General features: G+C 39.3%; 1 long non-coding RNA gene across 1 annotated transcript; it reads left to right on the top strand.

Moving 5' to 3' along the window:
- Positions 1–228: 228 nt before the first annotated feature.
- LOC143403874 (uncharacterized) lies at positions 229–12,562 on the top strand. The gene is made up of 4 exons (XR_013091901.2): positions 229–295; positions 1,099–1,150; positions 9,768–9,999; positions 12,205–12,562. It is a non-coding gene; the product is annotated as an uncharacterized LOC143403874 (long non-coding RNA).
- Positions 12,563–15,650: the final 3,088 nt, after the last annotated feature.

The raw sequence follows: 15,650 nt of genomic DNA, 5'->3' as shown, positions 1-15,650 counted from the left end.
CCCACCTCTTGGTCCTAAAACCGGTGGAGAGCTCCAGGAAGCGCTGAAAGAGCTGATTTGCGGTGACGGCCTAAATATGGGGCGGGACTTCCGGGGCAGCCCAAGTAGGTAGTGTCGGGAGGTGTAGTGGGAAGGAAAGGACACGTCAGCATCTGGCCGTGAGGCGCAAGGGGCCATGGGAGCCCCGGGGGCGGAGTCAACCTCGCCCTCCGCCTGGCCCCGCCCACAGGTGATCCCGCCCTCGAGCCCTGCCCCTTCAGCCCCGGCGAAGCCCAGGTGTACGCGGGCGAATCAGGTAGGTGCGTCCAAACTGAAGAATGCAACTAGGAGCCCAGAACCACCGCGGCCAAGCCGGTACCAGCTCTACACCGACTTCCTACATTTCACCTCAACTAACAGTATGGAGAGAACTTGGAAGTCGGAGTATTGTGAAAGATCCTGCAGATGTTGGTTTTGACTCGGAACACGGCTGCGCGCCCTCCCGGCGATCGGGAGTGTGTCTGTATCGTATTCTTGTCTCTGGGGTCTAGCCCTGGGTACTAGCTGCTCTACTAATGTTTGTCGAAAGAAGGAGTGAATGTCTCCTAAAGGGATGACGTGTTCTGAACGCAGGGGAGAATGACCTTCGGGTCTCTTCCCTGCAGCTTCTACTGAGGTCAGGAAAAACCTCGGTAAGCGCACTCCCTGATCCGGAGGAGACAAATCCTGAGTGTGGTGAGCGCCTCCAACACTGTCCCTTCTCCTAGCTCAACGTTTTGAGTAAAGAAACAAGGAGAGGGACACGAGAGTACTTAAGTGAATGTTTAGCGAGAACTAATTTCTTCATGTGCCCACTATGTGGAGCCAAGATCCTAACGTGTAGTACGTCATTTAATTGTAAAGCCTTCCTGTACATTGAAGGCACCAGTTCCCCTGTAGCTTTTTCAAGAAAAGGTTGCTTATTCTCCCACATTTCATGTATTCCAAGGTCAGGTTTTGTAGGCAGCATCTTCTCAGCTCTCCCCTTTCATCCCATAAATTCTCTACCCTCTTCAAAAATAAATAAATATTCGTGGAGACACGTTCCATCTGATTACACCCTTCTCCCATCTGATTCAGGTTGTCCTCTACCTGGCCCAGCTCCTACGTTGGGAGTTCTATGAGATTGCAGGTACCTGAATCACTTCAGTATTTGTGAGCCTGGCTTACCAATACCTTAACTTCTTAGATCCTTGACCTTGTCTTCAGTGAACATAACCTTTGCACCATTTTAGCCTTCCTCTCCGGGGCAGCTAAACAATATAACTTCGTGACTGATACTAAACTTAAACACCTTCTTCTTTGATCCTAATTGCTATCCTTTTTCCCCACTCACCCATTAATTCCCCTTTACCTTGTTTTGGTTGTCTATTGTGTAACAGTTAACACAGGCTGTCAGAAATAATGGCCAAAATATATTGAGCACTAAACATATGTACTAAACAGATTCCCTGCTGAATGTTTTTATCTACATTGCATAATTTAATCCTTAGGACAACCCTATAAAGAAGATATAAATCTCTCTTTGAAAGAGGACATTAATTCATTTTAAAAAGGTAACCAACCAACTCTAGATCAAAGCTTAAAGGATTAAATCAAGATTTGAATCCAGAACTTTCTACCATAAACAGTGTTCTCTTAGGTTAGCCTGCTTCTAAGCCTGCTCTTATCCTCAGCCTGCACCAGTAGAATCCAGAAGCTAGGAATAGTTTTCACCTCCAGTAAGCTTCCTTTGGGTAGACAGGAGAAAACACTGGGATGTTAACTTCCTGCCTCCTTTCCTCTGCTCCTGTATGTTTATTTGAAAGAAAAACCTCACCAACCCAACTTTTATCTAGGTCAGTGCTATCTAAACTAACTTTCTACAGTGATGAAAATGACGTATATCTGCTCTGTTCAATATGATAGCCACCAACCACTTGTGGCTAATGAACACCTCAAGTGTACCTAATGCAACTGAGGAAGTGAATTTTTAATTAATTTTTTTATTAATTAATTTTTTTAATTAATTTAATACATATGTCCTAGTGACTATAGTATTGACTAGGTGATTAAATTTTATTCTTGCTGTCATGTCTATTACCATAATATTCTTGAATTTGGAAGGTGGATGCTAGGGATTAAACCCAGAGGCACATTACCACTGACCTATGTCTCCAGACTTTTTTTTTTTTTTTTTTTTAATTCTGAGATAGGGTCTCATGAAGTTGCTTAGGGCCTAACTGCTGAGGCTGGCCTTGAACTTTTGATCCTCCTGACTCAGCCTTCACAGGCATGAGCCACCACACCCAGCCTACATAGGTTTTTAAGTTATTTCTATGTGCTTCATATAGTTACAACTTGATTAAAATGCACAAAGGCATAAGCCATCATTTTTTAAAACTTTAGAAAGAAAATAATTTACTTTGTAATATTAAAAGTAGAATTCAGAACCAAGCATGGTGGCACATACCCATAATTCCAACAACTTGGAAGTCTGAGACAAAAGGATCACAAGTTTGATGCCAGCCTGGGCAACTTAGCAAGTCCTTTTCCCAAAATTTAAAAACTAATAATAAAAAGGGATGGGATGTCACTCAATGGTAAAACACCTCTAGGTTCAATCTCCAGTACCAAAATAAAAACAATTATATCAATCCAAGGAAGATAGTGCACTCTCCAATTAGCCCTATCTTGATAGTAACTCAATCTAAAGGATTTATGAAAGTGTAATATGCATTTATAAAATTAAATGCTTGGTACAAAGGTTAAAAACCTTTTAGTTAATGGATCAACTTTGTACCCTATCTTTTTGACATTCAATGCCAAGTCCAACGTTCATTCAGTTATCCCAAATGTGATTAATCAATGCCTCTGCTTTGTCAGTAGCCTTGGATAAATATATATTGATTTGCTGCTGCTATAGCTACTCACTTTGACCACTGAGTTTTATCACTGTAGACTTTGTCTGCCACACAAATTTCTAAGAAAAAAAAATGAGGAATACTCCAGCCAATGGTACCGCATTGATGATAGGGTAGCATGTTGTCTGAGTCCCTTAAAAGGAGATGATCAAGCAAGGATGGAACTTGAGGATTTCCTTCTTTCTATCCCCAGAATCCTGAGGTCAGTGGCTAGCAAACTCCAAATTAGGAAAGTTTCATCAAATAACAGCAAACTACATTCATTATGGGATAAACATGCATTTTCCCCACTACAGGTCAAGAAGTTGGAAGTATTTGTTTACAGGCTCAACTATCTCCATTTGCAGGCATCTCTGCAATTTTCCTGGCTTTTCCATGGTAGCTGCAGAATAGCTACTTCAGCTCCAGGCACTAGAAGAAAAGAAGGCAAGAAGAGGAGAAACCAGTGCCAGAAATATCTGTCCATTTTTATTAGGAAAGCAAAAGTTTCCCCAGAATTGTCCATCATAAGGCCTCTTCTTACTGCAGGGTAGGCAAAGATAGCATTTAGGCTAACAAAGTAGAGGGAATCCAAAACAGATGTTAAGATGCCCTGAGTACTGGACCACTTCTTTGCTTCTGGTCCCATTTCACCACTTTAGGACTCTGTCCCGTTCCTAAGCTCCATTCCCTCTTTCAACGTACAACTATGACTTCTCATTCTCTCCAAAGCAAAAAAAGCCCAAAGCAGTAAGACTTGCTCTTTCTGGCCCCCATTTCCAAAACCTACCTTTATAGAGTATGAAGTCAGGGAGCATGGGCTCCCTCCAGTTCACCTTCCTGTGGTCTATGAAAGGACATACCCTGGTTGGCATTGCCCTAAGTTGTTCACTGGCTCCAGCAGCTCAAACCACAGTAGAAAACTCACCCAAACATACCCAGGGCTCTCTGTCCCTCTGTCCCTCTGTCCCCCAATTGCCTCCATTTATAATGACCTTTTATAGCTCAGTTCCAACACAGCTTTTCCCCTAAAAATTTTGTGAGATACCTCCAAGCAGGAGTGACATCTCCCACCCCTCTATCTTCAGACACTTGGGCTGATACCCTTCTAGCACTGTGCACTATATTCCCTGTTAGTTGAACTGGCCTGTAAACTTTTTGATAAGCTCTTAGAAGTCATGTTAGTTTTTGTGCTCCCTAAGGCACCTGGCACTGCCTTATAAAGAATCAGAACTTGATACATCTATTCTGAATGAATTAAAGTATTTAGTCAATTCAATTGTATGCAGAGGTTGCTGAGATGTCCTTATTTACCATTTCTTGCATTCCACATATCCATTATATATTCTTTGTGTTTCCTGGACATTGAACCTGAGAATATTGGAGATATTAAGTGGGCAGGTTGGAGATTATAGTGGACTATTATCACTGGACAGCTCCCAAAATAGAATAGTTCATTGAATCATACATTTTATTTAACTCTTGCCAATAATAGTCTGTGTCTCTGCCTCTTCCTGAATCCTGGAAACCACATATACCTTAACTTTAGCTTGCTGCTGTGTATCAGAAAGAACATGCTAAGCTGGACGTGGTGACAGATACCAGTAATCCCCAGCAGTTCCAGAAGCTGAGCAAGAGGATTGCTCTTATGAGTCTTGTTCTTATGAGGCTGGCAAGTTCAAAGGCCTAAGGATGTGGCCCAAGTCATAGTAGCTTCAGAAACTAAAGAACTAACAACTCTTTTCTTTTTTTTTTTTTTTTTTTTTTTTTTTTTTTTTTTTTTTTTGGTACTGAACCCAGGTGTTTAACCACTGAGCAACATTCCCAGCTCATTTTTTAATTTATTTTTTTACTTTGAAACGAGGTCACTAAGTTGCTGAGGGACTTCCTAAGTTGCTAAGGCTGGCTTTGAACTTGCAATCTTCCTGCCTCAGCCTCCTGAGTTGCTGGGATTACAAGCATGCACCAACATGTCAGGCAAATACTAACAATTTTTGAGTGTAACTAATAGAACAGGATGGTGACTTTCCTCATGTAATCTTCCATCAACTAAGGCTAGTGTCAGTTCTCCCATTCGTTTATAGGGTTTTCCAGAAAAAAAGTTCTCATTTAAAGTCAAGAGCAAAGGAAGAGGCACCATGTGATGATACAGGAATATTTTGAGGAAGAGGACAAAGATATTGAGATAGTCACATTGAATGTTCTCAATCTTCTAAAAAGGTCGGGGGACTGAGGAATCAGAAAGCATCATAAGTCTCTATGGCAGCAGTGACTCTGATGCCCAGGGAAGGTAGTATCCTGAAATCTCCAGAAGCTGATAGGAACTTATGTCAGACCTCTGAGGTGGGTAGGCATAGTGCCCACCAGGACAGCCAATGTCAGCTATCAGAGCTAAGGGACCAGAACAACCAAGAGGAAGCAAAACAATGGTCAGGAATGCAAGAACAAACCAAGAAGTAAGGTAATAACCCCTAGGGATTTGTGAACAGAAAGAGAGTTGCTGGAATGTGGAGGTAGGGCAGCCATCATAAAGGACCAAACTCCAGGAAGACACATCATTGCTGGAGTCAAAGGACAGGGGTGGGGCTGAGGCAAGAAGCCAGAGTTTGCGTGACAGCTTGAAGGGGCTCGTGTCCACTCAGTGGATTTCAGAATGGCGGTGCTAGACCTCCCTTAGGTTAATTTTCCTAAAGGAGAACTGTTCAGGTAGAAAAACAATTTCGGACAAATTCTACTAATACCACAGAGACACCAAGAAGCAGAAAAATTATCTCTCTTCTTTAGCCCAAATCTTGTTTCAGCATCCCAGAGTGGCACAAATTCCAATAAGAGATGGTTTTATGAAGCAGCAAGATAAATTTAAAATTATGCTCCATTATTTGGTAAAGCACAGTTAGTAGAGTTCGTTCTCTTAAGAGGTCTTCAAGATGTTACTTTATGCTACAACTGAAACACCCCAAAGAACCATAGAGTTACGTGATGTTTATATACCAGGAAGGAAGGAAGGGCAGGCTCTTTCTTTTATCTTCTTTTTTTTTGGGGGGGGTGGGGGGTACTGAACCCAGGTGCTTAACCATTGAGCAACATTCCCAGCTTCTTTTTTAATTTATTTTTTACTTTGAGACGAGGTCTCAATAAGTTGCGTCTTTGTGATGTTTTCTTCTGCCTAGAGCTTTGTCCCTGGAACAGGGAACAAAAATAGACAAGATCTGTGCCTTCTGGGAGCTTACATTCAAATATCAGATACTCAGGGTGGGATAATTTTAATTCATTTTGAATTAGAAAAACTTGTAACCAAGACAAAAATTAAAAAGTTAAATTAAGATTCTATAATTCTCATTGTCTGATCAAAGGAAGTGTATTGTTTCATGGGAAGAGAAACATTTCCCTTGACATTGAATTCTAGAAGATTTTCATTACATGACTACCTAAATAACAAGGAGTAATGTAACAGGCAACATTTCTGACAGTTTTGTAAAATATGCAGAAATGAATATTTTATTAAAAAGTTTACACAAAAACCTAAAAGAATACTATTAGATTGTAATTCAGTGGAAAAATAAAAATCTTGTGGCAATAATCTTCATAAAAGAAAAAGATCTGCTTCAAAAAATAAGACCAAAATAGGGCTGGGGTTGTGGGTAGTGGTAGAGTGCTTGCCTAGTGTGCGTGAGGCACTGGGTTCGATCCCTGGCATCACAAAATAAAACAGTTTTTTAAAAAGGCCAAAATATTTAGTTCTTTTCTTCCAGGTACTGATATGAACTAAAACATGTAAAAAAGAGAAAATAAAGAACTTTCTTAAAATATTCTAAGTGGGTCTAAAATATTCTAAGTGGGTTAAGTGAAGAGGATAATATTTAGGCACTCCCCAGCATGTACGTATCACCTTGGTGAGGGAAGTTGGACAGAAAATATTCTAAAACTGAATTTCTTGAACCTGACATCCCTCTAACCCTTCACTCAAACCATCCAGGATGTCTTTGTAAATTGTTTCACAGTGGACAAAAAATAACCTGGAATATTCAAGTGAGTCTTTTGACTTGGTGATTCTGTTTTGGGAAAACTCAGGAGTGGGGAAATGTCCTAGCACAGAATGGGAGGAGCTCAAGGCAAATATGATGGCATGGGGTTGAGAGTGAGGGCGCTAAAATGTGACTGTCAGGGTACGAATTGTTTGTGAAACATTCCTCCTCTATAAAATGGGAATGTATTAGTTGGTGCCTGTCTTACTGGGTTGCTGTCATATTATATGTGAGATAATGAAGGGGCTACTTCAAGTGCCTGGGATCCATGCAGCTCTGAATAAGGTTAATAAGGTTAACGATGGTGATGATCTTGAGAATTTGAGAATAGCTAAGAAAACCTAAGGTATGTAAACACAATGAAATATTAGGAAGCTGTTAAACTGACATGTTGGAAACTATATTTAAGTAAAGCACAATGTAAAAAGCCCCAGGACACAAAATAGTTTTGCATATTATTTGCAAAGAGTTAATAAGGCATGCATACAATTAAAAATAACCCAAGCAAAGAAAGATAACCCAACAGCAGGGGATGTAGCTCAGTGGTAGAGAGCTTGCCTAGTATGCATGAGGCTGTGGATTCAGTCTCCAGCACTGAAAACAACAACAAATCCAACAAAATTTTTAGAGATGAAAACAGAATTTAATGTTCTGTGACTTGCTGGGTGACATTTGTAGGGCTTATGGTGAATTATTTTCAAACTAGTTCTCAGTACCAGGAGATTAATTTTTCAATCTTTTTATTATGAAATATAAAACTCAGAAAAGTGCTCAAAACAAAAAATATACAGTTTAATGACTTATTACAAAATGAACAACAAGGCAATTACCATGCAAGCCAAGAAATGAATGACCAGCATCCCCCAGAAATCACTGACCTAACTGCTGTTCTAAGAATGCATCCTGAAACAGTGTAACTTTATTTTTCAAAAAAAAAAAAATTAAAATGGGACAGGGCTAGGGTGGTGGCTCAGTGGTAGAGTGCTTGTCTAGCATGTGTGAGGCAGTGGTTTTGATTCTCAGCACCACATATAAATAAATAAAATTAAAATTCTATCAACAGCTAAAATAAAATTTAAAAAAAAATATATAACTGGGGCTGGGGATGTAACTCAGTTGATACAGTGCTTGCCTAGCATAAACAAGGTCCTGAGTTCAATCTCAAACACCACCAAAAAAAAAAAAAAAATTTATACCTGGAGCTAGACACCATGGCACATACCTATAATCCCAGGAATTTGGGAGGCTGAGGCAGGAGGATCTCAAGTTTGAGGAAAAGCTGAAAAATTTATTTTTGTTTTTCAAATTTATAATGCAGAAGGTCTATGTAGCTCACAATCTTGCTGGCTCCAGTACATAATGTTAGCATCACACTGTTCTAGTGATAATCTTACTGGAAGAGTCCTGAGCAGGCATGTGGCATCATAAGGGATTAGAGGGAGCTCATGTCAAGCCTAGGCAAAATATTTGTCTCAAAATAAAGTAAAAAGAGCTGGTGATGTAGCTCAGTGGTAGAATGCCCCTGGATTCAGCACCCATACTGCAAAATAAATCAATAAATAAAATTTATAATTGGAATTAAGCAACCTGTATTCCTTCATATGGCTTCCATTGTTCATCACATAAAGAGATTAACACAGATTATTTCATATAATTGTCATTTTTTTCAACTTCATTGTTGTCTAGTAGTCTACTGTAATTAATATACCACCATATATTTATCCATTCTACTGTTGATGGACAAATGACTTGTAAAAGTCTGTGTTTTCCAAAGGTGGCCACAACAATATCTCTCAAAACACATGTTCATTCTCAAAATGACCTTGACATTTCTCCCCTTAGGAGGTTGAATCTACATTCAAGATGGAGATCTTGAATCTGGTGGGCCTTTACTCTTCCTCAGCTAATAAAGTACACTAAAAATGGCTTCCGATACTAGGTCATAAAAATGCTATGTACTTCTACTGTGATCTTTGGGGATGCTTGCACTTGGGAACCATCACCTCGATGTGAGAGAATCCAAACTACAACATTAAGGGTCATATGCAGGCACTTTGGCCAACAGGCATATGTCCCTAACAGACAGGATATATGAGTGAACCAGGCTTCAGCTGATTCCAGCCTCTCCCCATTGAGTTACAGTTTTTGAGGCCTCCCAGCAAAAGCTACAGATATGGAGCTAAGACAAGCAATCCCTTTTCTGAACTCATGACCCACAGAATTCATAAGTATGATAATGGTGGTGGTTTTATACCACTTAGTTTGAAGTAGTTAATTCATAGCAGAGTTGCATCCAATTTTCAGCTATTACAAATAAATATTTATGTGCATGTATTTTGGGAGGGAATATCTAGGGATCATAAGTGTGAATATGTTTAATTTGGTAGATAACATCACAGTTTTCCAAAAAAAAATTGTACTGATGTTGACTCCCACCTTCAGTATATGAGAATTTTCGTTCCATGGCCTCCTCAATGTCTGATATTGTTGGTCTCTTTTAACATCGGCCATCCTGAAGGATGTATAGGAGGATTTCATTGTGGTCTTAATTTTTATTCCACTAATTTCTAATGAGGTTGAACATTTTAAAATATGTGTATATGTCATATGGTCATAAAGGTATTTTATGACCATATGTCATGTACACATTTTATCATCTAGGAGCTTTATTATTGGTGTTTCACATTAATAGCAACAAATGCAAGAGGTGCCATAAAATTTCATTTCATTTGTGTTCCCTCAAGTTATCTTTTAGAATTATAGCCATTTACATCTTACCTAAACCCACAATAATGTAGGAGAGTAAGAGAGAATCTAACCCTGAAATATTTTCCTTCTCCAGATCTTAGAACTTCTTACTAAGTAATAAAATCAAAATCTTAAAGCCCTAAAAGCATGATAAGATGCTTTCAATGCTTTATTCTTCAAGCAACTCAATTTCAACTACGTCATTTGGGACCCTTCTACAGAAGCCTGAGCCTACCTAAGTCACCCACTCATGCTGGTCTCCTCATCTCAGCCCTCTCCTCCTAAACAAGTTTTGCTTGAAGCTGTGACTGTCTGCTTTTCTCACTGTAAGTCAAGCAAATGTAAACTTTCTCAATCCTATCCAGCCCTGTGTGGCAGATCCAGGTGATTAAAAGTGTGTTTTCCAAATTGGGGGTCTCCAGATTCAAGGGCAAATACTAGGATGTTTGTTCATTTTAACTGTCACTAAAGATATTTCCATTTGTAGTACTTGAGTTATCCTGGGAGAATTAGGATGGACTTTCTCTCAGAGGTTACTACCTATGGAATTCCAAGGAAGATTTCTAGCTTGTTCTTCTTTAAGGTGTAAAGCCAATTTATTATTCTTAAGACAGACAAGTGGGAAAATTTGTTCAGGTAAATTAATGTTTACTACTACACAGACTTTGCTAGTTATTCACTTCCCTTCTCATTTCTTCTCTTCCTCCCATTCACCTACCTTTTGCTTATGATTTTGTTTTCTTAAATGTCTCTGTTTCTTCCTCTAAACAAAAAAAAAAAAAACATTATAATTAAACATCCTCCAATACAAAAATTTCACTCCAGGCATTATTTTCCCCCATCTCACATCAGTATAAAAATTGGGCAAGAGAGAGAAAAGGAGTCAGAACAGAGTGGGAGTATAATAAATGCTCTCACAAAGCTTGCAACTGATTAAAAGATACATGGTACTGATAAACTTTTGCCCAACAAGACATTCCTGTAGGTGCTTGGGTGCTCAGAGAGGTCCCTACTCCCCTCCTGCATCCCGCTCCACAGAGAGGGCATTTCTCAGTTCCCCACAGATGTGTGGGTTGAGCATGCTGATTTTATAATGCTAGAAAAGAGCCCAGAGTTCAGCTTTAATTACTCATTCAGGGAATAGTGTTGCTGCTTTTTTGCAGGATGTAGTCCCTGCTGCCCTATCTACTGGCCAATACAATCCAGATTGCACCCTGGAAAGAGAGCAAATTGCTTCTCTTCAATGACAGCATGATTGATAGTCCAGTGTTATACCATTCTAGCTTCGGATCAGAATTCACCTGTGTGAAAAAGAATGAATAGAAGACCCATGTGACCATAAAACAACAGCTCAGAAAAGTAGCAAGAGTTTCTTTCTGATTTGAGTGTCTTGCTTAGCCTTGTTTTGTTGCATGGCATCTCAGTGTACCTGCATAATCCATATATTCATAAATTTTAATAGTTAAGAAGCTTCTTGTTGTCTTTTTAAATTCAGTCTTTTAGAAGTTTTCAAAGCTTTTATTTTTCCATATTTTTATTGATGCATTATAATTACATATAAAATGGGATTCATTGTCACATATTCTCTCTCTCTCTCTCTCTCTCTCTCTCTCTCACACACACACACACACACACACACACACACGCACAGTGACAATATAATTTGATCAGAATTGTTCTGCAGTATCTCCCCTTTCCTTCCCCTCTTACCTCCCCCAATCCCTTTTCTCTATTTTCATGAAATCTTCCTCACACCTTTCTTCCCCCTTTTTTCTTTCTATCTTGCACATATGAGAGAAAACATATGACCTTTGGCTTTCTGAGTTTGACTTATCTCACTTAAAATAATGTTATCAAATGCCAACATTTTCCTGCAAATGACATAATCTTATTTTCTTTATGGCTGAATAAAACTCCGTTGTGTATGTATATCACATTGTCTTTATTCATTCATCCGTTGACCAACAGCTTGGCTGGTTTCATAATTTGGCTACTGTGAATTGTGCAGCTATAACCATGAGTATTTATGTATTGATATAGTATGATGACCTTAACAATTTAGGATAAACACGGATAGGTGGTATACCTGGGTTATATGGTGGTTCCATACCTAACATTTTTTTTAAAAAAGAGAGAGGGAGAGAGAGAATTTTAATATTTATTTATTTATTTATTTATTTTTAGTTATCGGCGTACACAACATCTTTGTTTGTATGTGGTGCTGAGGATCGAACCCGGGCCGCACTCATGCCAGGCGAGCATGCTACCGCTTGAGCCACATCCCCAGCCCATACCTAACATTTTTAAGAACCTCCATGCTCTCCATACTGATTTCCATAGTGGTTGTACTAATTTACAATCCCACCAACAATGTAAAAGGGTTCCTTTTCTCCCATGTTCTCTCTAGTATTTATCATTGTTTGAATTTATTTATTTATTTGTTTGCTTTTGGTACCAGGAATTGACAGGGGCTCTTAACCACTGAGTCACATCTCCAGCCTTTTTTTTTTTTTTTTTTTTTTTTGAGACAGAGTCTTGCTAAATTGCTGAAGCTGTCTTTGAACTTGCCATCCTCCTGCCTCATCCTCTCAAGCCACTGTGATTACTGGGTGTCTAGAACTTTCAGAGACCAACTGAATGAGCCTAAAATGAGATCTAAAGCATCAACAAAACATGATGACCAGTTCAAAGTGGTGTTGGCCCAAATTTGAGTGGTCCCCAAAAAGAACTTCTGGTGAGGTAAGAGAATTCTAGAAGACAGACAGACAGACAGACAGACACACACACACACACACACACACAGAGAAAACACTATATGAGGATTTGGAGTTATGCTGCCACAAACCAAGGAATTACCAGAGGTTAGTAGAAAGATCTGAGCAAAATCCTTTCCCAGCATCTTTAAAGGGAAAATGTCTTTGCTAACATCTGTCTCAGACTTCTGGCCTCCAGAATAGTAAGAAAATAAAGTTATATTGTTTAGGCCACTCAGTTTGTAGCAATTTGTTATGGCATCTGTTGCAAATTAACATACCTTCCTATGATAAAGAAGAAAAGATGAACTAAGGTAACTTTATTCAGAAGAAAGTTGAGGGTTATATGGCCTAAATCTCAGTTTTCCTGGGCAATGTGTTCTCCTCCACACACTTGACAATGGTGCCAACCCCCTCCATCAATGTGGTAGGACAGATAAAGCCAAAAGTGAAGAGAGGATAGAGGTTCCCATGTCTTCTCTTTCCATCTTCCTCCCACATACTCCTTCCTGCTATTTCAAACTTTCCCCTTTCTTCTCCCAGTCCAAGAATGTTCAAGACTGCAACTTAAGGTTGAGAATGGTTGAGAGAGGAAGAATTTAGAAACTATGAGGCAGGATTCACTTTGGCATTTGAATTTCTCTATTTTGCCCTTATTTCTTTGTTGCCATTCTAACCAGATCAGAACTCAAGGAAACTCATTCTCCAGTTCAGAAAAACCCAAGCCTCTTAAGCTGAGAGGCCAGCTGCCATTGCCTGTTGGAATTGCTTAGCATGTCTTTGGGCCAGCTGGTGTATTTCTCTTGTTTTCTCTCACAAGGGGCTCTTCCCATACTCAAATATGTGAGCCATGACCTCTAAAAGAGTCTGATGTTGTTTTACAGACTTACATCTTTATACACTTACTCTGCTTTTACCATTCATCTCCATAGATTGACATATTCATTAATGCCCAAAGCTCACAGATATCTCTATTCTTTCCAAAACCTCTACCAATCACTCCATAAGCAACTTTAATTTCTTTATTTATTTTTTTAAATATTTATTTTATTTATTTTTAATTGTAGGTGAACACAATATCTTCATTTTTATGTGGTGCTGAGGATCGAACCCAGGACCTCACGTGTGCTAGACAAGCACTCTACCACTGAGCCACAACCCCAGCCCTAATTTCTTTATTGAAATCAGAGTGATAAAGGAAAGGGAAGTAGGCGCATGTATATAAACTCCATTTTCAAAAATATCATGCTAAATGAAATAAGTCAGACATGAAAAGACAACTATTATATGATCCCACTTACATGTGGCACCTACCTAGTCATCAGGACAGAAAGTAGAATAGAGTTTCCTAAGGTCTGAGGGGAGGGAAATTGGGGAGTCTTTACTTAAAGGGTACAGAATTTCTGTTAAGGATGACAAAAAAGTTCTGAATACAAATGGTAGTGATGCCTATAAAACACTGTAAACATACTTAATGCCACTGAATTGTACCCTTAAAAATAGTAAAAATTTCACCACACTTATAAAGAAAAATCCAGAAGTAAAAAAAAATCAGCATTCTTTGCTACTGATCCAACGTAACTACTATTTTTTCTGGACAATTATGTTAGATCTGATCTTTTTACTGGTTGTTGGAGCATTCCTTCTTTTCTCAAGAGGAAGAAGAATTTTAGTTTTAGACCCAACTTCCTCTCATAGTGCCAATAATACCCAAAGAATTTAACTCTGTTCAGAGCCAGTCTTTTCAATTCTTTCCCTAGAGAAAGTTAGACACATGATGAGGAAGGGGTATTGACAATAGTGTTTGGAGGGGACTGGTGCCTCAGGGCACTCGCTGCTGCCCTGACTCTCCCAGTTCTGTGTCTTCTTTTCCCTCTCTGCGTGCTGATTCCCCTTTCAGTCGCACTGATCAGGGTTGGCATGACTGTGGAGATAAAGGGAGTTTGGGTTGCTGTCCCACAAAGTGCAGAGCACTGGGTATATTCCATGGAGCCACCAGATCTGCCAAGCTAAGTGCCTGATGCAGGTTAAGGAACTGAGGTTCAGCAACTCTGGTGAGCTTTCTCCCAAGCACTGTTTGGTTGGAGCAGTTATGATTCACATTCAGTTATGAGGAATATAAAAAAAAAACTAAGAGAAAGAATTCAAAGACCAGGATACTAAAGAAAAACCAGCATAACTAGGTAGAGATAGCATAGCCATTAAAGTTCTAAACTGAAGAGTGGGACAAGAAAAGAAAAGAAAAAAGTAAAAATAGGCTCTCTGTCAACATTAATGATAAGTATCTTCCAGGAATTGGGGTGGTGAGAGAAAGAAAGGAAGAGAGAGAGAAATGTGGAACAGTCCCAGGAAGGCTCAGATTATCAATTGCAGTTTTGAACTTCAGAGCAAAGAGCTAGTTCTATCTAGAATTGAGAAGTGAACCTGAGGACCAGTGAGGAGGAATTAGGTGAACTGAGAAAGGGTGCAGGGGATGCCAGCTGGACTGGTAACAAAACTTTAGACAATTGGTCATTCAAAGCCTGTTATTGTGTTTAATGGTAATAAGCCAAAGATAGTAATAAGACTTTTTTATAATTACCTGTCTTTACATACCTTGTTCTCTAGGTACTACAAGGCTTCTGTCAGGCTGAACAGGTGTTGTTTGGGGGCCTTTGTGGATGTAATAAAGATGAATAGGTATAGCTTGGTATTCCTGGTACAAAGAGGTAGAATTGTTATCTGCAGGAAGAGAGTTTTCTTTCCCATGTCCTTTGGGTCTTGCTAAGTAGTGAAAAGTTACTCAGGCTGGATGGAGTATTGGGTTTTCCTACTCCCGTAGGGCTTGTTACAGACTTGTTTTCAGTGAAGGCTAGAGAAAATAAACCTAGTCCCTTCTCCTTCTAACCTTGGACCAGGTCAAGTCTCCATGAACTTCAGGAAGAATACAGGCAAAAACCACAGAGCATTAGTTAATTTATAATTGTCGTTTATTTTGCTTTCAAAAATACAAAAATTTGGTAGATTTCAAAGGGAGAAAGATAGCCATCCAATTATATGCTAGGCAGGTAATTTTAGGTCTGAGAAGAAATTTCATCTGATAGGTTAATGAGCCTGGGAATGAGGAGGGCCAACTGAAGAAGCAGAGACACAAAAATGACAGAACCCCACTATCCCACTCCTCGGTCTATACCCAAAGGACTTAAAATCAGCATATTATAGTAACACAGCCACATCAATGTTTA

Source organism: Callospermophilus lateralis, chromosome 1 (assembly GCF_048772815.1).
Source record: "Callospermophilus lateralis isolate mCalLat2 chromosome 1, mCalLat2.hap1, whole genome shotgun sequence".
NCBI lineage: Eukaryota > Metazoa > Chordata > Mammalia > Rodentia > Sciuridae > Callospermophilus > Callospermophilus lateralis.
This window is presented reverse-complemented; position numbering and strand designations above follow the sequence as displayed.